The 4,961-nt window shown below is 33.3% G+C and overlaps 1 non-coding gene across 1 annotated transcript; it reads left to right on the forward strand.

Moving 5' to 3' along the window:
• The first annotated feature begins 3,811 nt into the window (after positions 1-3,811).
• On the forward strand, positions 3,812-3,918 carry LOC139887171 (small nucleolar RNA R71). The gene has a single exon (XR_011773012.1). It is a non-coding gene; the product is annotated as a small nucleolar RNA R71 (small nucleolar RNA).
• Positions 3,919-4,961: the final 1,043 nt, after the last annotated feature.

The following is a 4,961-nucleotide window of genomic DNA, read 5'->3' on the forward strand; positions in this document are numbered from 1 at the left end:
ATCAACAATTCTACTCGTATGCACCCGTATTCGTACTCGTACAATACACAGCTTTTAGATGTATGTACTATTGGTATAAACACTCCAATGATCAGCTCTTAGTAGCCCATGTGAGTCACCTAACACATGTGGGAACCATCATTTGGCAACTAGCATGAAATATCTCATAAAATTACAAAAATATGAGTAATCATTCATGACTTATTTACATGAAAACAAAATTACATATCCTTTATATCTAATCCATACACCAACGACCAAAAACACCTATAAACACTTTCATTCTTTAATTTTCTTCATCTAATTGATCTCTCTCAAGTTCTATCTTCAAGTTCTAAGTGTTCTTCATAAATTCCAAAAGTTCTAGTTTCATAAAATCAAGAATACTTCCAAGATTGCAAGTTTACTTCCAAGTTTTCTAAATCCATTCCAAGTAATCATCCAAGATCAAGAAACCTTTGTTACTTACAGTAGGTTATCTTTCTAATACAAGGTAATAATCATATTCAAACTTTAATTCAATTTTTATAACTATAACAATCTTATTTCGAGTGGAAATCTTACTTGAAATTGTTTTCGTGTCATGATTCTGCTTCAAGAACTTTCAAGCCATCCAAGGATCCTTTGAAGCTAGATCTATTTTTATAATTTCCAGTAGGTTTATCCAAGGAACTTGAGATAGTAATGATGTGCATAACATCATTCGATTCATACATATAAAGCTATCTTATTCGAAGGTTTAAACTTGTAATCACTAGAACATAGTTTAGTTAATTCTAAACTTGTTCGCAAACAAAAGTTAATCCTTCTAACTTGACTTTTAAAATCAACTAAACACATGTTCTATATCTATATGATATGCTAACTTAATGATTTAAAACCTGGAAACACGAAAAACACCGTAAAACCGGATTTACGCCGTCGTAGTAACACCGCGGGCTGTTTTGGGTTAGTTAATTAAAAACTATGATAAACTTTGATTTAAAAGTTGTTATTCTGAGAAAATGATTTTTATTATGAACATGAAACTATATCCAAAAATTATGGTTAAACTCAAAGTGGAAGTATGTTTTCTAAAATGGTCATCTAGACGTCGTTCTTTCGACTGAAATGACTACCTTTACAAAAATGACTTGTAACTTATTTTTCCAACAATAAACCTATACTTTTTCTGTTTAGATTCATAAAATAGAGTTCAATATGAAACCATAGCAATTTGATTCACTCAAAACGGATTTAAAATGAAGAAGTTATGGGTAAAACAAGATTGGATAATTTTTCTCATTTTAGCTACGTGAAAATTGGTAACAAATCTATTCCAACCATAACTTAATCAACTTGTATTGTATATTATGTAATCTTGAGATACCATAGACACGTATACAATGTTTCGACCTATCATGTCGACACATCTATATATATTTTGGAACAACCATAGACACTCTATATGTGAATGTTGGAGTTAGCTATACAGGGTTGAGGTTGATTCCAAAATATATATAGTTTGAGTTGTGATCAATACTGAGATACGTATACACTGGGTCGTGGATTGATTCAAGATAATATTTATCGATTTATTTCTGTACATCTAACTGTGGACAACTAGTTGTAGGTTACTAACGAGGACAGCTGACTTAATAAACTTAAAACATCAAAATATATTAAAAGTGTTGTAAATATATTTTGAACATACTTTGATATATATGTATATATTGTTATAGGTTCATGAATCAACCAATGGCCAAGTCTTACTTCCCGACGAAGTAAAAATCTGTGAAAGTGAGTTATAGTCCCACTTTTAAAATCTAATATTTTTGGGATGAGAATACATGCAGGTTTTATAAATGATTTACAAAATAGACACAAGTACGTGAAACTACATTCTATGGTTGAATTATCGAAATCGAATATGCCCCTTTTATTAAGTCTGGTAATCTAAGAATTAGGGAACAGACACCCTAATTGACGCGAATCCTAAAGATAGATCTATTGGGCCTAACAAACCCCATCCAAAGTACCGGATGCTTTAGTACTTCGAAATTTATATCATATCCGAAGGGTGTCCCGGAATGATGGGGATATTCTTATATATGCATCTTGTTAATGTCGGTTACCAGGTGTTCACCATATGAATGATTTTTATCTCTATGTATGGGATGTGTATTGAAATATGAAATCTTGTGGTCTATTATTATGATTTGATATATATATAGGTTAAACCTATAACTCACCAACATTTTTGTTGACGTTTTAAGCATGTTTATTCTCAGGTGATTATTAAGAGCTTCCGATGTCGCATACTTAAATAAGGACGAGATTTGGAGTCCATGCTTGTATGATATTGTGTAAAAACTGCATTCAAGAAACTTATTTTGTTGTAACATATTTGTATTGTAAACCATTATGTAATGGTCGTGTGTAAACAGGATATTTTAGATTATCATTATTTGATAATCTACGTAAAGCTTTTTAAACCTTTATTGATGAAATAAAGGTTATGGTTTGTTTTAAAATGAATGCAGTCTTTGAAAAACGTCTCATATAGAGGTCAAAACCTCGCAACGAAATCAATTAATATGGAACATTTTTAATCAATAAGAACGGGACATTTCAAGAACAATTAGCATTCATAGTAACAGCCGAGAGTTCTTCCATTTTCTTTCTATTCGTGATTAGATCTTTCAGAAATTTAGCATATCTAGGCATTCCTGAAATCACATCAATGAAAGGAAGATTGACATTTATTTGTTTAAACATATCCAAGAATTTGGATTGCTCGGTTTCAAGTCTCTCTTTTCTCATTTTACTCGGGTAAGGAAGTGGTGGTTGGTATGGTTTAACATAAGGTTTAGCCTTAACTGTGTTATCTTCATTAATCTTTTCAACTACCCGTTCTTTTTCCTTATGTTGTTCAGGTTGTGGTTCTTGTGGAGTAGGAATAGCTTCATCAAAAATTACAGGTATTTCAGGTGGTTTAAGTGTCATACCACTTCTTGTGGTAATGGCTTTAGCTGTTTCATTTCGGGGGTTAGCATTTGTATCACTAGGTAGACTTCCCGGTTTTCTTTTACCTATTAACCTTGCTATGTTACTTACTTCTTGTTCCAAATTTTGAATAGAAGCTTGTTGATTTCTAAATGCTTGAGCATTTTGTTCATTGGTTTGTTTCTGAGATGTGAAAAACTGCGTTTGAGATTCAACTAGCTTCGTCATCATATCTTCTAAATTTGGCTTTTTATCATCGATTTGTGGTGGTTTGTTTTGAAAATTAGGTCTTTGCTGATTGTAAGTATTATTGGATACTTATTGATTGCTAGGACCTTGTTGGTTATTGTATGGAACATTTCGATTATAATTCTGGTTTTGATTGTAAATTGGTCTTGGCGGTTGATAATTATTCTGATAATTATTTCCAGGCCTTTAGTTTATGTATGAAACATTCTCTCTTTGTTCCATTGTTAGTTCAATACTAAGACAATCTTTTGTCAAATGTGGTCCTCCACACTGCTCACAACTAATTCGTATTGAGTGAATATCTTTAGTCATCTTTTCCATTCGTCTCTCGACAACATCTATCTTTGCAGAAATGGAATCTAAGTCATGGCTAGAATCGGCTCTAGCTGCTTTAGATGATCTAACGATATCTTTTTCTTGATGCCACTCATGTGAGTGGGAAGCAGTGTTATCAATAATTTTGTAAGCATCAGTTTCTGTTTTCTTCATAATGGAATCACCAGCTGCTATGTCTATGTCTTTCCTTGTAGTGATGTCGCATCCTTGGTAGAATATTTGTACTATTTGACAGGTGTCTAAACCATGTTGCGGACATCCTCTCAATAACTTTTCAAATCTGGTCCATGCCTCATATAGAGTTTCATTTGGCTTCTGTGTGAACGTAACAATTTCTCCTTGAAGTCTCACAGCTTTAGATGCCGGAAAGAATTGTTTAAGAAATTTTTCAACTAAAACGTCCCATGTATCAATCGCCCCTTCAGGTAACGATTCTAACCAATCTTTGGCTTCTCCCTTTAAAGTCTACGGAAATAACATGAGATATATCTGTTCATCCTCCACTTCTCTTATTTTAAATAGAGTGCAGATCCTATTAAAGGTACGAAGATGTTCGTTTGAATCTTCCTTCGGCGCACCACTAAATTGGCATTGATTAGTTACCATGTGTAGAATTTGTCCTTTGATTTCATAATCTGGCGCATTAATGTCTGGTTGAGTAATTGCGTGACCTTGGCCAGTGCGTTTAGCTCTCATTCGGTCTTCCATACTTAGAGGTTCCAGATTCTCCATGATTGAATTTGTTGAATCTGAATCACTATAGGATTCTGATTTAATGGTTCGTTCCTCGACAATCTCTGTTTGAATGATTGGTGGTTCCGGAGAAAAGATTAGTGGTTCAGGATCTATGAATCATCCCTGAATATTCTCCGGATTCTCAATTGTGAGGTCGGGTTCAAAAAATGGATTATCGGAAATTTGAATTGGAGTACTTGGTCGACTGGATGACGATTCTAAAGAAAAATCAACGGCGACAATATTTGCTAGATGTCTTGATCGAGTTACAGGTGGTGAACGTACAAAAGGTGGTGAACGTTTTGCTCGGTGCATTCACTGAATATCCTATTAGTTTTTAAAAAGAAAGAAAAATTATATAAGTTATCCAATTAATAGACTTTTCTTATTTTGCCCACGTTTCGAATAGCCAAAAGATGCAGCAGAGGGGCAGGATTCGTTTGGTCTCAATATAATTGAGTACTGTTTGGCTCCAATAACCCGGTCCACGTACAAATCCAACTATTACTACGAACCAGAAAATTTTAATGTCTATCAATTTAACCACTTAAAATAAATTTTCGTAATTTAAAGAAATTTTAGAGAAGAAGATAGAAAATTCTATGTCCTAAAACTAGAATGGCGAGAAATAAGAGAGAAAAAGAGCGCGTCGAAAA

This window comes from Rutidosis leptorrhynchoides, chromosome 1 (assembly GCF_046630445.1).
Source record: "Rutidosis leptorrhynchoides isolate AG116_Rl617_1_P2 chromosome 1, CSIRO_AGI_Rlap_v1, whole genome shotgun sequence".
Classification (NCBI taxonomy): Eukaryota; Viridiplantae; Streptophyta; class Magnoliopsida; order Asterales; family Asteraceae; genus Rutidosis; species Rutidosis leptorrhynchoides.